The 26,984-nt window shown below is 38.4% G+C and overlaps 1 protein-coding gene across 1 annotated transcript in view; it reads right to left on the reverse strand.

Annotated features, from left to right (window-relative positions):
* The window catches only part of stxbp6 (syntaxin binding protein 6 (amisyn)), a 101,782-nt gene that overhangs the window by 23,487 nt on the left and 51,311 nt on the right, over positions 1 to 26,984 (reverse strand). The window lies entirely within an intron of this gene.

A 26,984-nucleotide genomic window follows, 5' to 3' on the forward strand; every position in this document is an offset into this window, starting at 1 on the left:
AGAGCTAGCTTGCTCTGTCACTATAAAATGATACAAAAAAGCTGAACAGGACATTTTAAATGATCTTTGAATGTTTAAAAGGTGTTAAAATGAGACAAGTGTTGATATTTAATGAGTAAATATGTAATCCATTGTGTTTGGTCACTTTTGGTGACCAGGCTGAGTGAGCTGCCCTTAACCCTTTGTTTAGTGCACTGTAGTTAAAAAATTAAGGACAATAATTTAGTTATCAACATTATCAATTATGTCCACTTAATCTTAATTAACTACTATATTTTGGAGCAGTGCTGTGTGGATTGGACAGAATTAATTAACAAGAGCAATAGTGATGTCAGGAAGATCAGCACCCCACCTCATCCCAAAAGAATTTTCCAGAGAACACAGCTTCTCTACTCCACACCTCAATGATACAGAGATTTATACTCATATTTACTGTGCATTAAACACTTAGGGTCAGTTACCCAGGGATTAAGCCTAGTCGTAGACTATATTTTGCTCTCAATAAAAAAATATCAATTTAAAATGCTGTGTTATTCAAGACTAGACTTAATCTTGTTAATCTTTTTGTTGTTTAGGGTGTGATTTCTGTGACTAAACAAAATATAAAGAAATCAGTCTGTGTAGTTATGTACTGATCTTCAAGGATTAACAAACATTTCATATCATCAAGTGGTCAACTTGAAAAAAACAGAAAAACCTAGCAATTTTATCCTCATTATGCATCAAAATCATCTCATGTCTCCACAAAAGAGCAGAAAAGAAAATGAAGCACATCATGTATGCACATAAACCACCTACACGTTCTCCACATTAACACAAACCTACAAGGAGCAATAAACCCTCCAACACGCTACAAAACACCCACAACCTATCCAGCATCTCTTCAGGGCATATGACCTATTGACCAAAGGTTAGTCATTACTATTCTATCTCGCCCTCTTTTTATCGCTCTCTCAATCCTCTCATTCTCTCCTTCATCAATTGAAATTCCAGAACAGTAGAGTGAGGGATGAAAGCAGTGTGTTTACAGATCATACCGCTGGCAGTAATGCTGCAGGCATCCGGCCCTCAGCGAAACGGTCAGGAGGAGTTCTGCTGCTGTGCTCCTGTACTGTTTATACAGGCCTCCTGCACCCCTCACTGCTTCTGCTCCCTCCCTAACCAGCTCCACTTTCTTCCTTTCCTTCCTCCTCCCTCCATCGCAGGTCACCATCCCTCCCTCGCCCTGGTTCCACCTTCAATCTGCCATCTGGAGGAGTGTTGTTGTTTACCATTACTTACGTCTCCAGGGGCTGATGGAACGCAGTGAGCTGAACCCCCGTCTCAGCCCACAAACCACAGACTGAACACTGCACACCATCAGCTTCTCAAGATTACAGTGACCAGGCTGAACGTTAACATGATTTTGGTGTAAATTAATGTGCTTTTTTTGTTAGTTTGGAAATCTTATCACATTGGCTTATTCTTTTAAAACACTATGTATGTACACACAGAAAATTCAGGGTCTTGCAAAAGTATTCAACCCCAATACAGAAGTCATAAGACTGGTCGTAAACTGGCCAGTTGCTATTTTGTATATACAGCCCTATAAAAAAAATATCAATATATGAAGACATGTAACGATAATTTATTACTAGGAGTTAATGGTTTGTGTATTCTTTGCAAACCATCACGGTACAGGGGTCACAGATCGGTTTGCGTTAACACATGCAGAATACACAGTACTGTCTATAGGAGACTCCCTCTCGCTTGCTTCTCTCTATTCCTCTCTATTCGCTTCTGCTTCCTTGCTCTCTATTTCTTAATATGTTTAGGAAAAAAAGTAATGCTGTTAATTTTGTTCTAAATAAAGGGCCACAATCAGGCTCATTGTTTGTTTGTTCCAATAAGATACAAAAGATGGATCCTCTCATGATGAGGCAGTAGGAGGAAATCCTGGTTTCAAGCATTTAATAAAAGATATCAAGCCCTGTTACAACATTCCACATCAAAAAAAAAAAAAAAAAAACACAACATGGTTGTAATGAAGATTTATTGTTATTATGAAGATAATAAAGGAGAGGCTATACAGAATGCTGAGCCTCTTTATTTTTTCCACCAACCGTACCGAAAACGTACCAAATCGTGGGGTTTACACCGGTGTGCGAACTGAACCGTGAATGTTCTGTACATTACACCCCTACATATTACACACATCAACAGGGGACCTTAAAAGGCTGTGTGTGGCATAAAAAGAACATTCAACAAACTCCAAAAGTGAAGCATGGGGGTGGCAGCATCACACTGCGGAAACGTTATGCCGTTATGCCTATATGCCTATTAATGGACTGACCTCTTAATTACAAAGTGGTGCAGAGGTCCTATGCATGCATAGAAGTGATTCATCAACTGGGTTAAATCTGATGTCATAGGATTCATGAAATCAGCATTGGCACATTCTTCCGTGAGCTCTAGTTTGCACTGGGTTCTACACGTTTGATTAATAACCTGGAACAAATCCAGCAGGAAGAAAAAGCTATAACATTTCAAACGCATGTTAAGTGTCCCTACAATTTTTGACAGGCAGAAACATGAAACACTAAGTTTCACTGTGGCTACAGCTCAATAATTACAACAAAAAGCCTTTGCAGGCTTATTAAAACCGTGTGTGCATACGAAACTTGGGCTCTGCGCCAACTTTAATCTAGCTTTAACAAATTCCTATAGCCTGAACAAGTCTCAGAGGGGAAGCCTCATCCTGTACAGTAACATGGCCAACATGTGGACCTCACAGGCCCTGGGAGATCTCATTTCCTTATCTAATAAAATGCCACAGTGACAGAGGAAGACGTATGAATTTCCAACTAACCTTGAAGCTGGAGCTGGATTTAGAGAAGAATATAAATCAGGGACGTACGGTCAGGCACGGACAGTCCATTCTTACAATTTCATACACTTTACAGAGAGCGTGGAAAGCATGAGCAAGAGAATGGGAGCAGTAGAACATGTTCCCACCAACACCAATTCCACTGAGTGAGTTTGGGAGGGCGGGGAGGGACCGGTGGCTATATTTCTTGGCACTCTCTTGCAGCACAAAGCTCACCACACTGGGGCAGAGAGGACTGAGGCAGGAGCATTCTTTGTGAAGAGGAAACACTGCTATTGCAATTCCCTTTTGAATGTAGCACCAAGGACCTGAACAAAATGAAAACTGTGACCTGTGTGCTGATCAGCGAGCGGCGGTGGCGGCGTCTCCACGGAGCAGCAGCAGCAGCAGCAGCAGAGCACATTTAAAGTGAACTGAGCACACAGATCCATTACACAGAAACAATAAACCCACCTCAAATTAAAGGAAGAACTACGAAATAAAAGAATGGAAATTAATTAACATAAGCTTTGCCAAAAAAAGAAGAATCCCAGAATGAATCAACCGACTGGGATTAAAAAAACATTGTGCAAGACCGTCATTTAGTGACTCAGAATAACATTGCGTCACCTTTAGTTACCAGTCCCACTTTTGTCTTTATGAAGAAAAACAAAATAATTGTGTGTGAAGAAATGAACAGTTTCTTGTCACACATCATGCATTCAGAAAGCCTGCTTTCAGGATGTGGTGTGCAATTTCAAATGACACCAGATCACCTTTGGTCTTCATTAAAGGCACGTTGAAAGACTATTATTAACATTAATGAAATCCTACGTTTTTTTTACGTTTTCTGAAGTTCGATGTGCTATTCCTACAGGATAATGCTCGTCCAAGTTCTGCAGCCATATCAAGAGCTCGCAATGAAGACATAGATACTATCCCACAGCCAGCTGAATCACCAGACCTATCGCCAACTGAAAGTATGTGTGGGATGTTATTCAAGCTGCATAACATTGACTATTGCAACAAACCATTAGGAACCACTACAACTTGATGCTGAGACGTCAGACGTAAAGTACAGTACTTCTGTATGTGGAGCTCAATAAATATGACCAAGAGTTGCCTAGATCAGTCTAAAATATTTTTATAAACAAATTATTTGCTGTTTCTGGTAACATTTAACCCTCCTTTTATGTTTATTTGTCAGGAACAGCAATGATGCATGTTTAATTAGTCAAAAGATAATTTTGGTCTGAAACCAAAAGACTCCTGACAAGAAGTGTAAATATTTTTAATTACTGACTCCATTGCTAATTATTCTATATACTTCTCAGCAATGGTGCATCAGCAGCAGCTCAAGAAAAAACGGTGGCTGACTTCACACGTTTCGGAGGAAGCATGTGCTAGTCTTCGCCCTCCTGGTGTGTTGGGGCATCACTAGTAATAGGGGGAGTCCTAATGAGTGGGTTGGGTAATTGGCTGTGCAAAATTGGGGAGAAAATGAGAAAAAGTTTTTTTTTTTAAGTTTTTTTTTTATATAAATATTTAGTGCAATGGTGTTCCTTACCTCTAACAGGTAATGGTTCAATTAGGATACTTTACTAATTTTTCATAACAAAATACATGTTCAAACGTTTTTTAATGTTTCACTACTTTATTACTAACATATAAAACACAACAGTTTTACATAACATTAAAACATTGCAGTTTTGTTTTAGTTTTAGTTTTTGCAGGGGGTGGTTGCAAATATGTGAGCTGAACCATTTTCCTATCATATGTTGATTACACTAATTAAGGCAAGCAGAATAAAAAAAAACTTTTAACATTTTTTCCTAGGTAATCAAACTTTAAAACAGGTTAATTTGACCCGTAACATAACAAGAGAGTTAATCTTATTTTCAAATAGCATTGCAATCCCAAACTTCCTTCTGGGGGCAACTATTTTCCATATTTTATAGATTTAATATATTGTACATTATGCACAAGCCAAGCAGTGCAGACATCCCGCTTTCATCATTGGCAAGCCTCGGCTTTGACTGACAGATTTGTCACAGTCATTTTCCACAGCTTCGCCGTTAATCACACAATTTGTGGCCAGCTCAGTTTCAAAACAATCGGCCGGCTGCCAGCACTTAAACGACAGTTATGCAACGGCCCAATGAAATGGGAGGGAGGGAGGGTGGAAACATATTTTAATATCCATGTGAGATCTGACTAATTTGAAGGAATATTTTACGTACACAAGATCCGTCATCTCGCTGAGCGCACTGGAGCGTTCCCCAGAACGGCTGGACGTCTCCTACAAATATTTAACCTAATGAAGCGTGCAGCTGTTTCCACGAGGAGGACTCTGCCTCTTCACTTCACATCTTCTTTTGCATCTGAGTGCTCCTCACCGGGTCACACAGAGAAATGTATCACTCAACTTTGGCTAAATATTAGCGTATCTGTGGTTACAGAGATGGGGTGTGAATAATAAAGAAGTAATTCTCATAAAATTCCAAAGACTATGTAGTGTTTAATTACTAAACAAAAAACACAACAAAACAGAAGAAGTGCATTTCTCTCACCATTTATCATGTTTATAGCGTAGCACTGAGGTGTAATGTGAACAGAAATGGAGGGGATGCTGCTTAGAGGAGACCCCATAAGCAAATAATTGTAATTCTGGTCATTCTGAGCAGCAAGACCACCCATGTGTGCCTGAGATGGAGGAACAGTATAGTTTCATTCTATTACATTATCTCTGAGCTCCTGCTGCTGCGGCACAACGTGATGAAAAGAGACACAGCTTCTTTAGTATTGTCAACAGCTCTCCTATAATGACCCTCACTGTCCCTGCCATAATAACTCTCACACACAAACAGCTAAGACCACAATACAGACTGTGCTCCCAATAAATGAGGCTCAAATCACATTTAGAAGATAAAAATCTGAATAAGGTTTTGGATGAGCTAGGAACAAACAAACACAGAACCAGCAGCTTACACCTTCATTTTATATACTACAGTAGTATTTTCAGACAGAATAAAAAAAAGTTGGTATACTAACCAAGCCTAATCAATCATCCCGCACACATTCAATAAGTTGTGGACTGGAACTGATCAGTTTAAGGACCTGAATAGGTGCATCGTATTATAAGGCACCCTATCTATCACAGTCTATTTTCTGGTCTATTTTCACATATAAAAGGCACACCGGATTACAAGGTGCATTTTAAGCGACAATAGTAAGGAACAAGGGTGTCGCAATGTATATCTCAGCAACTGTAATTCTTAAAAAAAAAAAAAAATCTTTTAAAGTGAAACGAGTGCTGGATTTTAATCTACACAGATTTCTTTCCAGAAAAAGCATTTATTTGGGTGAGTAAGGTGCTTCTGTTTATTTACAATATTTTAAACAGCTCAGTTAGCAGCATCGCTAGACATCGTTTAGCAGCGCTTAGTGCTAGTAAATTCGATCAGATAGCATTTCGTCCCACATAGTTTATTTCAACACAGTAAATGTGCAGCCTACAGTCCGATGTACTCGTCTCTGATTGGTGACAGAGCTAGCGGTTAGCAGCAAATGCTAATACTGTTCCAGCCTTGGTGCTAGAAAAACTAGACTAAAACACCTTTATAACGCGAGTGACTTTACTGCTCCTTGCAACATAACTGGCAAAATTCATACATAAGGCACATCTAATTATAATTCACACTGATGATTTTTGGGAAAATTAATAGGTTTTAAGTGTGCCTTATAGTCCTTTTTTTTGTAAGAGCATGCTGAAAGCTTTAAGTGTGGTTCCTCTGGTTTACCAGGTCTTCTGCTGCTGTTTAAGAGTTTTTCTGCTCTTCCAGAAAATAGCATTCAGTGTACTTCATAATGAATCATAATGAAGTTTTATTGCTTTGTGATATGTTAAATATGTTATTGAAGAATTATAATCGAATCCCTTTGTGAGGTCTGAAATTTAAACCACAAATCTTATAGAATAGGTTCGGAAATGTTATGTGATGTAAGCTACTAAAAACAACCTACCAACCTACCAAACTCCTACCAACTCTACTCACATCAGTAATTGGCTTTTTTTTTTTTTTTTTAGAACAAAATAAGGCCTTAAAAGCAGTAAAGCCTTATTTCTGTTCTAGTGTTTAAAAATACACTATATGAACAAATATATTGGGGGCACCTGCTCATTCCTTGTTTGTTTAAAATCAAGTGTATTAAAAAGCTTTTTCTCCTGCTTTATCTGTCTCTGCTGTCAGAGGAAGGCTTTGCACTAGATTTCAGAGCATTACTGTGAGGATTTGATTGTATTCAGCAAATGCTGATAAAAGCGTTAGTGAGGGCGGCATGTAGGATGATCACCAACCCACAACACTCACAATTTTCCTAACACCATCATCATAATTTGTCAACGCCTGTTGTCAATGGTGTTCTGGACTAGTGTATAAGTAATTTTGTGCAGTTTAACATGAAGCAACAGCAGAGATCACATTCATTTACAGCTGTAGGAAAAGCTATGCAGAATGCCAAGTTAACACACGGCTATGGGAGCAGTTAAGCTCAAACTTGTGAAATGAACCTGATAATTGGTTCAGACTGAGTTCAGATCAGCTCATCATCACAGATGACCCATTCCACAGTTTGTTTGGGACTTAAACAAGATCACTCTCTCATATGCTGTGAGGATCTGATTGTATTCAGCAAATGCCAAAATGTGTTAGTGAGGTCAGCATGTTGGATGATGATCACCCCACCTCATCTAGCGGGCTAAGCGCTTCCACTATGATCAGGAGATCACAGGTTCAAATCCTGTTCATGCAGCTTGCCATCGGCTACCGGAGCCTTAAGAGAGCACAACTGGCCTTGCTCTGTCTGGGTGGGTAGATGGCACTTTCTCCCCACATCACTCCAAAGGATGATGTCGATTAGTACAAGGCTTCTGTGAGCTGATGTATCTGAACCGAGTCGTTACGCTTTCCTCAGAGTGCGCTGTGATGCTACTTGGCAATGCTGCATCAGCAGCAGTTCAAAAAGAGGTGGTGGCTGCCTTCACATGTATCGGAGGGGGCATGTTCTAGTCTTCACCCTCCTGGTGTTGGGGCATCACTAGTGACAGGGGGAGTTCTAATCAGTGAGTTGGGTAATTGGCCTTGTAAATTGGGGAGAAACTGGAATAAAAATTTGAAATAAAATCTAATAAAAACACTACCCCACAAAGTGCTGATCTTTAATAATATTCACACAATCCTGAGGACAAAAAAAAACAATAATCACGTGGAAGCTTTCAGTTTACATTTCTTATTTCACAAAACAAGGCAAATAGGCATGTCAGGTGCATTATCCCCCAGCTGCCGTAAGTGTTTGATTACAGTCTTTGATGGGATCACAGGTAGCTTCCTGCTGCTAAGGAACTCGAGCTCCCAGCCCTCTACATGGGAGAACACCTCTTCACTGCTCCTTCTGACTCCAAGCCTTTTCCATCGTTTATGAGGAAAGAGGGGTGTCCGTTTGCCTGCTGAGAGAGATGAAAGCCTTTTGATTTGAGCGTTGCAGCATGTGTGGAGCACAGTGGGATGAATTTCAAAGGCCAGAGCAGCCAGGTGTGGACGAGGATCTCTCGAGAAATCAGAACCCCTGCGAGAGCCCCATCACCAGTCTGGTACCAGCCAGGAGTTACCATGGAAATCTCATCAGCAGGCCACAAAAGGGCTGTTTATGAGCAGCAGGTTGAGCATACCCAAATCTGCACACAAGAGCTTTGTGGTCCATACACCGGTTTCCTGAAGAGCCATTCAGGCATTGCGACACAGTGAACGTTCAGGCCAAGCAGTTAATGCACAGCACGAGGCCAGGACAGCTGAATTTCAACAACAAGTTCCAGCAGAGAATTTGTGTCTAGAGGTCTAGATCAGCTCAGGACACAGACTAAACCAGATGTGAAAGCTCATTGGTATAGCGGGAAGACAAAGGCTTTCTTGTCCCTCCTTAAACCACAATATAAGCTTTTTATTTTTTTTATTATTATTCATTTGTTCTGGTTTGTAAATTTGCAATGTTTTCCTACTGGTTTGGTTTGATTTGTTTTCACACACAAAAAAAAAAATCAAGTGCCCTAAAATGTAAAACTACATATTAAGATTCATGTATCATGATATTTCTGGGTATGTTTGCTATAGCAATGTTCATTGCAATATGACAAAATGCACAGCTTTCTGCAAATAAAGAATTAAAAATAAATACAGTAAAAAGCAAAACAAATACAAAATAGACTGTGAAGTGGACGTGTGAAATCAACCTTGATTAGTTGTATCAGTTGCTTTAAAGCAGATTTAGGGCGTTTCACACAAGCACTATTTGGTTTAGTTAAAACAGGGGTTACTAAAACTACGGGTTATCTGCGCAGCATGTCGGATCAAAAACACTTTTTTTAAAAAGTGCAGTGTTTCAGCGCTCTATGTTTAAGCAGCTTCAAACTGCACAGATATACGCACTGGAACACAGAATCTTCTTGTTATATTTACTTTCTTGCTCATGCGCCAGACAGCTCTGACCAATCAGAGGAGACAATGTGCTCACGTGGTTTATTGGTGCGCATTTTGTTGCGTTTAGGTTTGTGCCTGTGTGAAACCAAACCAAACAGAAGGAGAACGCTTCAAGTAAACAAACTCCTCAACTGATTTGGACCAAAGAAACAAAACTACAGGTGTGAAAACACCCTTAAACCTAATGATCCATGACCCTCTCTACCCAGGGAGGACAATCTGATAGTCTAACATGCTAAACACAAAACCAAGCTGCGTTTTCACACTGTATTCTGAACACAGATATCCTCTGACAGAAGTTGTGGTAAGAAGCAGCAGCAGTTTGTGACCATATTTATAACGGAACCTCAAAACAAGTCAGGCTAGACGTGTGAAACACTTACATTCAGTCTGACAGTTTGCACAGCTGAAATTCTGCTGTCCTTGAATTCAAGACAGTAAGGAGGATTTTCTTCTTACGCTTGATTAATTTGAAGAAAACTGCCACTCATCCATTTCAGAGTGCAGGGGAAACAAGTCTGTAAATGAGTTCAGAACATCAGTATCATACGTCACTCTAGATACATTCATTACATTTGTGTAGAATCAGCATAGCTGTGAGGGCCAGCTCTAATGCTGAACACAGATCCTCAAGGGGAGCAATATACAGTGTGTATAACAGCATGACATGAATAGATATATCATACAAACTCGGAGGAATAGATTTTCTCCACAAGAGCGACCAAACCAATCTGATTAAGAGATCTCACAGGGGGTAGTGTCAGGAAGAATAAAGAAATAGAAGAGAGAGGGATGTAATGCATGAATTCACAGCATTTTAGAAAATCTGTGGCTCTATACATCATAAATTCTACACCCTACCTGTACAGCTCGGACGCTGCCTGTGCAAATGTTCAATTCACTACAGCGTAACCTGGAGCTGCACTGAATAAAACTGTGACAGAGGGGTCAGTGCAAATCTCTAGATCGAGGAGCACAGAGGTGAACCAGGAGTTTATGAAAAACTTCAAGGCCACTGAACCCCATTTTTTTTGCAAGATTAAACATAGCACAGCATCACCTGGGAGAGATTGAATGCATTACTGCTGTAATTGAACTTCATAAACGAAAAACGTGTAGGTAAAAAGGAATCTGAAAAAATACAAGGGGTATTTGGGAAAAACTAAATGCAGTTAGGCATTTAATTATGATCCTGCATTTATTGACAGCTGTAGTAACTATTGGAACAAAAAAAAAAATACATCACATTCCAATCATAAACAAGATTCGATTAGGGTCTTTGTAAATTTACTTACATCCCTATTTAAATGTAATTACTGTATTCATACCTGCCCACAAAAAACTGCTCCGCATATAGAAAACCAAAGATCTAGACTCTGATTTAACTTTACCAAAAAAGGCAGGTCTAAAAATAAGCTTAAATAGTAGCCCTGGGTATTTTACATATAACAATACAGGGATTATGACTCAATATATTACAATATGTAGTGATGCCGTAAGCAAGTCAATTCAGCTCTGACAGAAAAATAAGAGACCACTTAAAAATAAGTTTCTTTGATTTTACCAAAGTGAAAACCTCTAGAATATAATCAAGAGGAAGATGGATGATCACAATCCATCGAACCAAACTGAACTGCTTGAATTTTTGCACCCGGAGTGGCATAAATTTATCCAAAAGCAGTGTTTATAGAATAAAACAGCAATGCTCATTTTACTCAAACATATACCTATAAATAGCAAAATCAGAGAAACTGATTTAGAAACTGAAGTGGTCTTCAGCTGTAGTGGCAAGATCTGTATATTGTGATTGTTTAAATCACAATTTAATCATTTTTATTATGAAAAATGTTTTTAAAAATCAATACAGCACTGCAAACAAAATATCTCGATCCAAACTATGGATCTAATACACTTTCTTTTACAGGTGGGAATCAAGGAGCATCTCACAATACGATATCATAGTACGTTTTCCACAAAAACAGTGATATCAGTGATACACTGCATTTCTGTGATACTCTATATATTTATATCGCAAGACATCGCTCTAAGATACTTTACAGCATCTGTGTTACTGAACAGGATAAAACTCTTCCAAATAAACAAATAGCAGGAATTATGGATTTATTGGTGTCAGTTTCATTTGATTAGCACCTCCACATGGAGTAATAAAATAAGTCAAACTGGCGGGAAAGTCTTGGGGAGTTTCGAGCATCTTCAATGTTTCAAAATAGTTTCGATATTTGATGCCACGCATCAATAATCTACTGCAAACCAAAACAATTCGATATATTGAAATATAAAATATTTATCTCAACCCTACTCTCTTTTCAAAGAGAACACCCTGGTAGTCTACCACACTAAAAACAAAAGCTCAGTGCAAATCTCTAGACCTAGAAGCATGGAACTCTGCCAGATATTTCTCAGAAAAAAAACTTCATGGCCAACTGCTTTGAACCCCATTTTGAGTGTACTTAAATATAGCACAACACCCTCCGAGATAGACTGAACCCACTGCTGCTGAGCGAGAGTCTGCTGACGAGGTTAAATGAGGTTCATTTAACCCTCGCCCCTGTAAAACAGACACAGAACAGAGGGGTCCGGGTGAACACAAGCTGCTATTAGACACGAGTGAGGGCTTTCTCCAAGAGCTGCGGAGCTTCATTTAAAATAGACCTTTAATTACAGCCACTGCCTCTTTCTCTGCCAGTGCAGGAACAGAGTACAGCTTTAAGACACGGGCTGTCAGACAGACCGCACCCCATCCGGACAGACTGCCGGTGCGCTGTGAACTTTACCCAGCTGAATCACAGGCTCATATGGGATGGCATACGAAAGTAAGAGCACCCTTTGACAGGATTTCTGTTAATGTGAGTAGAAGTATTTAATTTTTGTTCTGAACAATTACAGAACAATAAAAAAGGAAAAATGTTCCATATATCTGAATACATTTATAATACTCACATTTTATGTTAAGTTATGATCCGTTTTAATCATAAACCCTAACATTTAAATGCTTATGCCATAGTCCAGCGAGAGTGCGCTATGCAACAGAGCGCGTTTATACTTCTGCGTGCACATGTCAGCAGCTCTGCGTCACTATGCAGTTTAAACTGAGAAGGCGGGAATGTATGGGCGGGAACCCAAGGCCCAGCAAACCAATCACAGCTGAAGCTGTACGTGTCACATAACAAGTAACTACATTTCCAGGGAGATGTGCATCAAGTATAAATTGGCTTTTAGATTTAATTTAAATAACTGATGGCCACAAAAGCAGAAAGCTGTTTTAATAAGATGCTTTTAATCCTTTAATATATCCATTTCCCCATTTTTAATTAGGGATGAATGGACACCATTTTTTTCCCAACCGAGTATGAGTACAAGAAAAAAATATTTTTGAACATGCTGATATCGATACCTAATTAATCAGAAGTAGTTCTTAGTGTAAAGAAGTGCAAAACGTTCTACTTTTTAAACTTTTTCAACAAGCGTATTTTTCAGAAATGATGCTCAGATAAAAAAAAAAAAACTGCATGGACACATATTCAAACCGTAAGTAAATAGAGGAGCAAGGAGGTATTTTCAAGCAAGCTGTTTACTCAAGAGTTTATTTTTTTTTATCAGCAATACTGCAGTTTGATACTTTGTGTTGGATGTATGAACTCCTTGACATTAAGGTGGATTAATGGTGGCTGAAAAGAAGGCTTCATGATTTTTCTACGCACCAATGATTTTTTTTGTGGTGCAGTTTAAAGAGCATTGTGTATCTCCCCAACTCACTCACTATATTGTGTGATCTCTTCCTTATTCTTTGCTTGTGCTATCTGGGATCTGGGACTGGATATATATATATTATATACATTTACTGAATCCTCACCAACAAATTCAGCACCAGCAGTTTTTAATTGAACTTCTAAGCAAGAAAGATGTTTTTGCTTTGTATTGTAGTCAGCAGCATGAAGATAATTTTTCTGGTAGTAAATAGCTTTGAAAAAATATCAAATCTGCATGAAATAAACAGCAAATTCTGGAATCAATCACAGTCAGCTAAAATGCTGAACCCAAAGGCAACTACACTCAACATTTGTGTTGGGCACAGATGAAATCTGGTCTCTGCCTTCAACCTTTGAAGAATCACTGAACTTGAAACATTTTACAAAGAAAATTGGACAGGAACTGCTAAACAAGAAATGTAAAAAGAGCGTAGTGGTTTATATTTGAAACTGGTTTGGCATTAGCAAGTTATAATTCTGATACTCAAGAAGTATGAATTGACCAGGTTTAAACAGGGTCTGCATGCCTTCTTTATAGATCAGGTAATTTACTTTTAGCTGTGGCAATGTAAAGGGGCTAAAGCGCATGTTGCACATCTGCTGCTGTGTGCTTAAACAGCAGTACATCATAAAATACTAAGACAAAAAATATATAAAATCACATGGCTTAAAAACACTCCAACACAGCAGGACCCTAAAATACTTCCAGCCTTCAATGGTACTCATATAAAAAGCACAAACACAGGGATACACAAAATATAAAAGAGATAATGTAGTATGACTATATTGTTCATACCAATTAAGTGAATGCCAAGGAACCCAGCAGGAGGGCCCCCCTGCTGACTACTGAGCATCTACAGCCAGGCTTTAATAAAGAGAAAAAGATTAAATGGAGTATTTTATTTTATCCTATAAGCATTTCAGTTTTATGAAATGGGAATAGTGACAGGGACTGTCCAAGGATCTGTTATAACCGTGACATCCTCTTTGCTATTTAAATAAGGGACGTGTCTTAAACTGTCTGAAGGTTGATGTATAAAATATTAGAACTTGGTATTTAAGTCAGCATTGCTGTTGGATAAAACCAGATAAAACGATTCTACCAGGAAAAGTTCAGTGACAGCTCGACAGCTCAGCAGAAGAGCAGGAAGATAATGGCTTATCCTGTGTGTTAGCTAATGTACAGGTGGCCAAGCCCAGTGCATTAGACAGTTTCTGTCTCATTACCTCACCACACAACCCTGCTTAATTTAAGAAAGTTAATGGTTCGAAGAAGCTTTAAAAGACTACCACACAAATTAAGGCAACACTGAAGCGCAAATATTGGTTAATGTCAAAATCTGTTCAATAATTGATTTGCTTACCTTCATTCAGAGGGGTCAAAAGGGTTAAATTATAACAGATTCTGAACATGAATAAAAAAATCTGACAGCAGTTATTTAGGCTATATTCACACAGCAGATAAATGTGGCATTTTCTTGCTAAATCCAAATTCAATACAATATTTTTAATGTGAACCATATAGAAGATTAATATTAACAGTTTGCACTGTGTAAATTAAGTGCATGCACAACAGAGCAGCGCTTCACATGAAGTTTTGGTTTCAATCTCGTCAGAACCAGGAGACACAAAAGGTCAAGCTGACCTTTATGCTCGGCTTATTACTGAGAACTTCAAGTAAAAATGACACAGTTTTGCTGTAAAAATGACAGTATTCAGCTATAGACACTAATTTAGATTGTGCCCTTTGTTTAAAACTTTGTTTTTAAGCTTTTATTTGGCCATTCTCAGCCATTTTATTACAAATACTGAGCAGTTGGGACCCAATCATTCTAATATTCTTAAAAACAAAACATCAGTCCAAATATTCATGACCACTTTTACCTCATTATTCCACTTAAATCTTCCCTCATCATTGTTGTTGCTGTATTTTTCTGTCTACTGACATCAATTATCTCTTCTTTTCAGTCTTTTTTCGTCTCCTTAATGTAAAATGAATTCCGATCTTACTCTTCAGAGAAAATCACACTGCTGCAAATTGTATACATATTGGATTCCAATGCTACATGTTGAAGTAGCCCAAATCACACCAGACTGTGTGCATTTTGTGCTGTTTACACCACTACACAAATAATACAGATAACAAAAAAAAGAGTATATTCAGGCCACGTGTGCCTACTTGTCTGAACACAGACTAAAGGAAGGTCAAGAATGAATAAGCAGAATAAAACATAAGCGATCAGTCATTAAAATAAGTGCGGTTAAAGACTGGACGGGGACTCCTCACCATACCAGTCACAGTCTTCAAGGTCACGGATGTTTCAGCAGTGATGAAGCGCTGAAACGAGCTGCTATAATGGCATTCCGTACTCTTGATGTTTAACTGAAAATCTAATTAAAAGCTTTATCCACAGAAAGCATATTAACAGGAATCGAGCGTGCTGGAGAGAGAGGTGCAGCGGAGGCTGTGCTGTTTTACAGATGAACAGGGAGGAAAGTCTCGGAGCTGCGAGTGAGGGATTAGGAATTACGAGCTACCTGGAGACCTTTGGGCTTAATGAAAAAGACAAAGTTGTTCCAACGCTTTGATTAAAGGCTGATCAGTAGTCTCCTCCACTATATTAGCCCATGTCAAACAGCAGCGCTGAAGCTGAAAAGACGAATGTGTGGCCGCCACACACACACACACACACACACACATATTGTATATGTTAAATACTCTATATTGTAAGATAAATCTCCTTAACAATTTAAAGGCAGAAGGCAATACATCACAGCATGCAAACATGACTCAAATAGCCAATCCATCATAAATGTCCTTTGAGTGTTCGTAAGTATCAGAACATTTATCATAACTGTGAGATAAATTTATGAATCAGATTCATATTTATTTAGTCTTTATTCTTATTTTTCTGCCAGATTTGTTTTTACTGTAAATCTCGTTCTTAGTCGAAGTATTCTGATTGCGTGATTACGGCTTCTGTTATCTTCATCTTTTTGAATGTGTAGCAACAGACTTGTAATTTTTACCATGTATTTTTAGAATAATTCAAATGCACATGTAACCCCTAACAAGCCACATTGGGTTCCACAACAGCAACTTACAGACAACCACCTACAACACCACAGCATCCATCTGAGATACAACAGATACCACTGCAATCAGCTTGCAACAGTGCAGCATCCATCTAGCAATCATTTATCAATACATACAGGCTGTTTATAGGGCCTTATGTTACAAACCTTACGGACATCAGCTTTAAATATTTATTAATTGCAACAGTTACATGCAAATTTTCCCACCATTACAAAATACATTTAGCTTTTTAATTTCTGCAGTGTTGGAAAAAGTAGCAAAATTAACACTAACGTAATTATTTATTTTATTATTATTATTATTATTATTATTATTATTATTATTATTATTATTATTATTATTATTGTCGCTGTATAACTTGCAGTCTTGTAGTTTTTTTTTAGTCAATTTTGACAATTTTGAGTCATAATTAGATTGCTCGGTCTTAAAAAATATATTTTTTAATCTAATTACCCATTTGGTCATCAGAATAATTGTGTAAACCATGCCTTCATTACTAAAATGATTCATAGTTGCAGCACCAAGGAATACTGTCGTTGTAATGTGAGGTTTTATCCACATTATGCAGCACTCACACGCACACATTTACACACACTTACTCACACGCTCCCCCAGCCGAGACAAGGCGTGGCTCCTGGGTACTGGCTCATGCTGTCAGAAACCACAGGACTCGGCAAGGACACTGAAAGAGCAGCCGGCGTCCGCAGAGCTGCAAATATGTTATATATGTATGGATTTACTCTCTAAAGCACAGCAGAGACGTGCAGGTGGAGAGGTGAGAATAGTGCTATTATACTGACGTACGTGACAGGTGAAACACAATGTCAGCACAGCATCAACTGACAGTGATTAAAAGCTTAACTCTTAATGTTGGAGCTGCTATGCAGAGGTGTTATGGTCCTGCTCCATCTTTAAGACAGGTCGGGCACTCACACTTCAAAGGCTGAGGGCTGCGGGCAGCAGCGAGATGAAAGGTGCTGACTGCATGGCCTCAAGTGTGGGCAGAGGTTTCAAAAGACTGCCATTAAAAGGTATCAGCCTGGAGGTTTAATAATCTTTAAGTGTGGCTTGTGACTCAGCGGCAGGGCTGCTGAGAGAGAGAGGGGGATAGTAGAGATTTTACTGAATGCTGTGTCAATTCCTGCACAGATTAGGAAAGATAGTGTGAAAGTATGAGGTGAGACGCTGATGCAGGGATATCATAATGGAGTGGGTATCGGCTATTTTACTCCAGTACGTTCTTAGAATGTAACAAAACAGTTTCAAGCAGAAATAAAATATATATTTTGTAACCAGTGGTACAGTGTACTTTGCAACATTCCTAAACTTTAAGTGAACACTAAAAAATCACATTCACTGAGAAAAGTAAAAATAAATAAATAAATAAATAAATAAAAAACACTAACAGACAAACTCTAAAAAACAAAATCATAGAGCATTCACCACACATCAGCTGATTTTCTGCCCAAATGTGTGATTGACGCCTGGCCCCTTCCTCTAAGCAAATCCAGAGAGCTTGTCAGATCATTTAATCCATATTTTATTTCTGTTTACTACATTTAAGCCAACGTATAAATGAAGCTCCAAGGACTTAATTTTTACAGTCTCTTATTTAAACGTATACATTTGTGAATGCGTAAAAGTTACAAGTCTCAAAGGTATGAAGGAAGCAGTTTACTTATAGAGAAAAGTTACACCAGTAACTGGAAATCCCTCTTTAGAGTCCATCATTTAGTCTTGGAGAATGAGAGAGAGAGAGAGAGAGAGTATTAGAACGCAACAGAGCTAACAAACACCACAGTGATGCATTACAAAGTTTGTAAAGGTTAATGTGGCATCCAGCCCTGCCCTCATTCGGTATTGATGGTCGACCAATTGAGCTGAAAGGTGGTCAATGTTTGAAATGAATTCAGTACAGATTTTTTTTAAAAACAGAGTTAGAGTGAGACTGATTTATGCTCAATTAAACTAAATAAATAAGTAAACTGATTATACCTCGACCCCAACTGACAAACATCTGCAGTCTAAAGCCAACCAGCAACCAGACTAGGTATCAGGGTTAAAATTATGGTAAAACTGTGTAGTGTAAGCCCAATGTAATCTGAATGGCTGTATTATTTACAGAAATTAAACTTCTTATAAAAAGACCAGTATCATTTAACACACACACACACATACACACATACACACATACACACACACACACACACACACACACACACACACACACACACACACACACATACACACATACACACATACACACATACACACACACATATACACACACACACACACATACACACAAAAAAAAACACAGAGCTAGCAGATGGCTCTGCACAGAGAATCAAACTAATGAAGAGAAATGAAGTATCAATCAGCGGCGAGTGTAAATCAACTAACACACACACGCGCACACACACATATACACACACACACAAATATGATATGCTAACCAAACATAAAAAACACAGGATGAGACTGTAATAAAAATGGACAAATTAATCACAGACCAAAAAAAAGCTAACAGCATCAGCTCTCACTGCATCTTATAGTCTGAGGCTCTATATATAGCCCCGCCCACCTGAAGACACCACCCAGGAGCTATGGTTGATATATTTAACCTATGTCTGTGTATTATGCCAAAGGTTTATCCACATTTTATCCACATTTAACCAATGTAGAAGATGCTCTAATCCAACCTGATAGATGCATTAACCATGCATAACTGTGTTGGCCTTAAATCACAGCCTGGCCACTAAAAAAAACATCTACTAAATCCTGACTTTTGGAATGTATGTGTGGTGGGTACAGGACAGGACAGTAAAAGGAGGATGTGCCCAAATAAAAGTTACAGAAATAATGTTTTAAAAAATATTTTAATAATGTGTGACTGAAAGAGAGTGAGAAAGCGATGGAGAGAAAGAGTGTGTTAAGGTGAGCAAACGAAACATATAAAATTGAGACGCTAAAAGACCACGAAAATTCAATGGGAAAAATCAAGAATTAAAAATATGGTTAAAATGAGATGGTGAGTGTGTGAGAGAATGAGTTGAAGTGAGCATGTGAGAGAATGAATGAAAGAGAGAGATAAAGAAAGCAGAAGAGATAAATGAAACAAGTCCAAGTCTGAAAAAGAGGAGAGAAGGCAAAATAATAAGATAAATAAGGGATAAAAGTGTGAAACAGAAGTGAAAGAGCAAGTGAAAGAATAAGAGAGAGTGTGCGAAAAAGAGTGTGTGAAAAAGGAGTCCAAGAGAGTGACAGAATGAGAGAAAGTAAAAGAGAATCACAGTGAGAGTGAGAGAGAGAGAGAGAGAGAGAGAGCGAGCATGAGAGAGAGAGAGTGAGAAAAAGACTCAGTGAGAGAGAGAGAGAGAGAGAGAGAGAGAGAGAGAGAAACAGATAGTGTGAGAGAAGCGATGTTGAGCTCTCAGTGATGAAGAGATAGGAATTGTGCCGGCTGGTCCACTGAGGCGTAACTGAAGTCCAGTGAGGTCGGGTCAGAACCGCGGAGCCGCTGCAGCTTTATCAAATTCTGCACAGCAGCTCAGCTCACAATACAGCTATTCAGCTCTGCTCCTGTCTGCATTCTCTACATTCCTCCACCACTACAGGAGCCAACATCAAAAAACACACACACACACACCTACTGTACAGCTGACCACTCTCCATCTGCCTCCAGCCACTGTATTACTATCACAGACTCTCAACAATCTTTACACATAATAACAGATACAGGTTACATTTTATCCAATCAAAACAGTTCAATATAAAACCAGTACACACTGCTATCTTGTGGTTGGTGTCTAAACAACACTAAATAAAACACTGTCTGACACCGATCTTTACCTTTAAAGGTAAAGGATATTTATTAAAGGGTATTTTCTTACCATACTATCGTTTACCAGTGTTTTATGATGAATTCAACCAAAAATATCATTGTTGGCACTGTCCCAGATTTGCATTGTTAGCACAAAAGAACAGTATACTGGTATATAGTATACAGGGCATTACTGTGTACACAAGACATTTAATAAGAAACAAATAGATAGCAGTGCTAATAAACTGTGTAATACTACTGCGTTGACTACTACTGATGTACAGTTCAGCCATCATGGACTCTTAACGCTGGGCTTTCCTGATTTTCCAAGTAAAAAATACCACTTAAGGGCAGTTCAGTAGAAATTTCTTATTTGAATCCCAACAGCCTAAGTCATCAACAAAACTCCCTATAGATCTGACCAGCTGTTAAAAGACAGCTTATAACAGATGTTTATAATAAATATACATACAAACATACATACTATATATTAACATACTGGAATTATTCAAGACAAATGGACAAACAAAATGCAAAAAGTGAACCCTTTAAGTCTTTTTAAGCAAATAATGACTTTTCCTTCTGACTTTTTCTCACAACAGTGATGACTTTTGAGCACAGTTTCTAAAATTCCAATCTCTCCCAGCTTTTACCAGACAGGTCCCTCATAGACATGTCCAGATGTGCTTGGACAGATATCAAACAAAATCACATCCAAACCCTCCACCATGTGTATTCAATGAGCTTTCAGCAATGTCACGTCAAACAGCTTCTCTCCACACCACTGGGTTCAGTGCCAGGACACTGAGCAATCTCCACAACACTGAAAACAGGTGTGTGTACCATTTATATTGCGACACAGATGTACAAATGCATACATACAGCTATAGGCTATAAGATACAGGCCTATAGATTAGAGCATTACTGTCAATTAGAACATCTCTATCTGTAGCAGATAAACATGAACCTATTGGTACCATGTGTAATGACATGTATGTGCTGGAGGGGTATAAACCCCTAAAGAATCTGCTGAGTTGAGGAGCAGTGGAACCCAGTTCTCTGGAATTATGGGGCTCCACCCAATACTTGCAAAACAAATGAATCCCGAGTCCTCTTGTTGCTAAATGCTCCAAAAACTAGGAGAAAGCCTTCCCTGGACAGTAGAGATAGCAACTCTTTTTTTTATTTTACTACTCTTGATACCCATTCTTCAGAAGAAACAATGAATGGGCAGTTTTCCCAACACTCTTGTCCACATAGTAAGAAAGATAATAAAAACAAAGTGTGGTCACTGGAGGACAAGTTCCTAGAAGTGTAAAGTCACAGAAAGTTCAATAACTACTGAATTATTTGTCAGTAGAGTATAAAAGCCCATCACTAAACCATTTCTTTTTGGAAGTGAAGGTCACGTTCCAGGAAACTTCATCAAACTATTAAAACAGGTGATTTATACATTGGAAATAGAGTGGATCTGGTTTCATGTGGCTGAGATCACCGGGTGGCCATCTGTTCTGCTTTAGTCAGACTCACAGTTAGCCTCACCGAGCAGACTGAATACAGCTCATTTACTAAAGCTGTGAATCCAATAACAACCCAGATCAAGATAACCGGACAATCTGTTTATGTTTCATGCGATGCAGACCCCGCTGGAGACGGATAAATAACAATCATACGGCCAGAATAAATCTTCTAGAGTATCGACTACAAGCTAAGTTTATTTTGGTGTCGTTGTGGTTCAGGATTTACAGAACTGTAACCATTTCATTCAGTCTCTGTCATTTATTATTCCTCATTTTCACAGTCCTGTAATAGATATCCACTGTATCTCATTGATGTTTTGACTCTACCTTGTGGACATTTCTGTGTAATATCTCTGCAAATATTGCTGATTCAAAAATACACAAAAGTAGGGGAAATAGGAACTGTAAACTCTGTCCTAAAGAAGAATACGATCTAGATAATCCTCATAAACTCCTATAGACACAGTCTGAAATAACTCTCAGTAAGTTTCCAGCTCAACATCTCAATATCCCTGAGGGTCTCTTCATATGGTGTTCATATGTTGAAACAGAAACGAAGGAAGCGTTCCAAATGCCTAACTTTCTTTTTGGTCCAGAAATTAAATTTTAAACAAAGTAACATTTTTTTCAAAGTACTTTAATAAAGCATAAATACTAAATACTCATTTTTAACCACTGATTACATGAAATAATACATGCACTGTTAGGGTTTTGATATTCAATTCGGAGATCCTTTTATATGCAAATACATAATTGAAAATATGCAGACTTTAAAAGAAAAAAATCAAACTTTCCATAGAAGTCAATTTTAAAAGACTTTGAACAATTTTGAACCACTGGTAAATACTGTGGTAAATTGGTAAATACATCATGAAACTGTGACATCTCTGTATGAGAATCTCCTATAAGCTGTGAAGCACGGTGGTGGTATCCTGAAAGCTCACAATTTCTGTCTGGTGAGTTTGCTGTTTAGAAGGGTAGAACTGTAAAGGTTATTTTTGAATTTAACCTGCTTTTTGCAAGACGTTTTTTGTGTCTTGTCTATAGTATGTTCACAGAGAAACTGTTTCCTGAACAAGACTTCTTCAGGGTAGTGTTGCGTTTTGAATTTTTCCAGATAGCTGATTTTTGGATGATATACATGCACAAAAACAGAAGCATGTCTGCATGTTGTACATTTCCATCTCTCCATCTGATATCTGTTTTTATGTTTATGTATTTATCAGCTAAAGAGAGCTTTGAGTTGCAGTAATGGTTACTTATAGATATTAAACAAAATGAGGCAATAATGTTTTCCCTCCACACAGATGTTTTGGGTGTAAAATAACGTTTCTTATACATAAAATGTCTATCACAACATTGTGATTATTTTACATCACATCTATTATACTACAGCAAGATTTGTATAGGTACTTTGTAATTGTGATAATTGACAGTGGAAATTATCACAATACACTGAATTAAACACAATGGCTGCCCACCGCTCCGGCATGTGTGCTCACATTATCCCCATTATCTGATTGTACTCACTAGTGTGTAGTTCTGCATACACTGCACAGATGGTTTAAAGATGGAGGTTGAATTTTCACACTGTGGGACTAATAAGGGACTAATTATTATTATCATTTTTTATCAACAGACTGCATTTTGAACTTCATGCTTTAAGTCACGCTATTCTTAAGCGCACTCGCCTGGTCTTCATCTGTTCCCTCATGAAATAAACGAGCACCAGCGACATGCTCATTTTCTCAGAAGCATCTGCTGGGGGTGTGCTTCTTCCATGGTGTCTGTAGTGAATAATTAATCGTCCTCATTACCAGCGCAGTCATCATACCGGACAGGAGATGAGGCCGTGCATATTCTTGAACTAGTCAGTACTGCAGAGTGTTTATAAAGTTCTATATTAAGACACGGGGCTCGACTGAGCTCTCCTGTGTTCTGTGGTTAATTACAGGCTTAAGACCATCCAGATCTCCTGATGCAGGCTGGGCTTGTATATATACTGCTGCTCCTGAAATGCTTGTAAATTCCAGACAGGCACGTTTACATGATTCATAGTGCATAGTGGCCATCATCAATGAACTAAACGTTTTTCCATTAAATGTTCAGGAGCTTTCTTGTTCGAGCCCATTCACAGCTCATCTCCAAATTAATTGTGGTACTTAGTTACAAGCTACTGTGAGCGAAAGTGAGAAACTGCTTGATATAAAAAGAAGCAATGACTGGAACAAAAAACAGAGCACTTACTGGAATAAACCCAAAGAAATGAAGGACTGAGGAAACTTGGTCATAAAAATGCAGAACTATCCTTCAAACTTAATCGATACTCTTTTCAACTGTCCAATTAGCACTGCTGCTTCTCCAACCCCCGCCAGCCCCTGTTATACTGCAGTGTGAGTTATGGCAAAATTGCCTCTTTTCACACAGGATTTCATATCTCTACAAGGTCAAATCTCATCATTTTCATGCCACCTCTCGGGACCTTTTCCATGACTCTCACTCTCACTTCAGGAATCTCTGTCAGACTGAATTTCATTCCAATGATTGGTGAGCAGGGTAAAAAGTGGGAGGAACACAGTGAATGCTGAGGTAACCTACCCCAAAACAGGACATTCCATGCATATGGTGGTGTAGTCAGAAATATACTGGATATTAGCTTAAAACCTTTCCATATTACAGCATACACAATATATTATTACTGATTAAGCGTAACATTATGACCTAACATTAGATTTTCAGCTCATAGACATACAGGAGCACTTTTGATACGAGTGGATCAGACACAGCAGTGCTGCTAGAGTTTTTAAACACCTCAATGTCACTGCTGGACTGATAACAGCTCACCAACACCAAAACACGTCCTGTAGGCAGCATCCTGTAAGCACTGATAAAGGACACGACAACACAAACTGTGCAGAAAAAAGATGAGCCAAAGTGAAATAAGCTGTTTTAAAAGGTAGAATACATGCATTTTGTGACTGTAAAAATGAATTGCAATTAGGGCTTTACTGATCTAATGATTAATTTTCTGGCTTAATTAGTTGAATAATCTAATTATAATTCAATTTACTTGTTTATTTATTTGATTAGTCAATTAATATGACAACTAATTTATCAATTACTCTAAAGAACATTGTGCATGTCGGTGAAATTTCACTTTTGCAATCACTGGAAAATATATTTTTGCAGCAGTGTAGTTAAAAGAAAATTTACAGGCTGTAAAACAGACTGCGCTGATAGTTAAAAGCTATTCTTGCACTCTTACATCGCTATTAAATTACAAATGGAAAACAAGCAGCCTAACAACTGGAAAACAGGGCAGCAGGGGTGAACCAGAATGAATGGTGAGGTAACATCCCAAAAACAAGACCCAAAAAGAAAGACCCTGCCTTCAAAATGTAGGAAAGTTACAAAGGATCCTTTTCACCATTTCTTACTTTCCATTGTCTCCATATGAGTGTCTGAGCAGAGAGAAGTAAAGAGCAGGAAGGATGCTCTGGGGTAATATTTCCTTCCTTGGAAATTATGACTGAAGACAGCTGGATGATGGGCCTATAATTCAGGTACAAAAAGTAGGCCTCCGATACAAACAGCGAAATATATTATAGACAGAGTGGAAAAAAAAGAAACCTCACTGGGCTGCAGATAAAGGTATAAAATGACTAGCCTTGTGTGAGCCTTGTGTGCCTTCATAATGTTTAAATAACTATAAGAGAACTGGGAATTTGACAAAAAGCAGTGTTAGACGCATACAGAGGAAAGCAAACAGAGCTATAGATGAATTTACAGTTACATTAAATGTTTTCTTCCCACATAATTTCTTGTTGTTCTAGAGGTAAAACTAAAACTGTACATTGTAGTGTGTTATTTGTGCCAGAAACGTACATTTAGGCACAGAAAATTACTTTAATTAATAAGCATATTGATGACAGACAGATACACAGATACAAATATTAGATTTCTCTTTTCATATTGGTGCATATCTATTTTAAGTCTACAGTTAATTAATGTAATCCATTTTAGGTGACAAGCAAGGCTGGATTTAAATTCTAATCAATCATTGTTTGACTGATCCAATATCGATTTATATAAATCTGAGATTAATATTTAAAACGATTACTTTAAATAAATGTATCATTAAAACACTAGTGTTTCAAATAATGAAAAAAGTAAGGTTTCCTAAATTAAAACCTCAGAGTCTAATCTATTCAGAAAATCTGTGATAACCAGGTAACTTCGACATGCTAGAGTATCCAGTTTACTTTGTGAGTGTACAAATAATTTAATTGTATAAAATGCTTCTGCTGCTATTAAACAAACCAGGCATCAGAGGTCTAAATACATGTTCCATCATATTGTACCACAACAAACTCTCAAATTAGCCAGCACTATATAAAAATAAAGAATACAAATTAAATGCCCTGCTGGGAATGTTTACGGTTCCAAAATCACTTCAGGGACAAACCCCAAGGGCCCTAAGTGTCTCTTAAGTGGCCGAAAACACAGCTCAATCACAAACTGTAAATTTTAAGTGCTCCGTTTCAAAAGGTTATCAGACAAGAAAACTCCCTTTAATCTTCCATCCAGAGATCAATCAAAATATGTACTCTCCATGCTGCCTCAACAGTCTCCGAGCTGTCAGGCTGAGTCTAAGGGGTTCTCATCAGTGCCCTTCAGCAGAAATGCCAAGGCCATAAATATCAGGGCACCCACTAGGACACTGGAGGAGGATAAGGCTGTCAGGCATCCTGCAGCGTCCTGTCTAAAACTGCAGCTCAACGCGGGCAGCTCTCAGTGAGAAATGCCTGCTTACACTGCCATCTAACCTTTAAGAACATCCCAACCCTGCTACAGCCTGTCAACAGCAACAACGGGCCCGCTGGCTCTGCAGAGGGCTGTAACTCAACTCAACTGGTTCTCTCATCTCAAGCTTGTGGGTAGGGGCATGTTTTCATCCTGCAGCATGTCATTGTTTCAAAGCGGTGCTGCCTGCCTGCCTGCTTTTCCTCCTCCTGCTCCTCCTCCTTCTGCTGCTGTTACTGCTGCTGATGATGATGAACCTCATGGCTCTTATTTGTTCTTACAATAGGTAAACAGGATTCTTGCTGATGCCAAAGGATTGCCAGCTGCCTAACAGCCAATTTACAGCACACAAAACATGTGCTGTCCTCAAGGCTAATGTGAGCTCAGTGAACGCTTCCTAAATGTCAATAATAACAAACCAAGGTGCAAATGCCAAGGAGCAACGCAACAGCAAAGGCCAAAAATGGCATTCCAAATTTTCAGTGTCTATGGAAGCTAATTTGCAGCTTACGTCAATTCCAGACCCCAGGAAACCACAATAATAAGCACTCCTGAAGCAAAGAATCCAGGGAATTCTTATTTTGCAGAATCTA

Source organism: Astyanax mexicanus, chromosome 14 (assembly GCF_023375975.1).
Source record: "Astyanax mexicanus isolate ESR-SI-001 chromosome 14, AstMex3_surface, whole genome shotgun sequence".
Classification (NCBI taxonomy): domain Eukaryota; kingdom Metazoa; phylum Chordata; class Actinopteri; order Characiformes; family Acestrorhamphidae; genus Astyanax; species Astyanax mexicanus.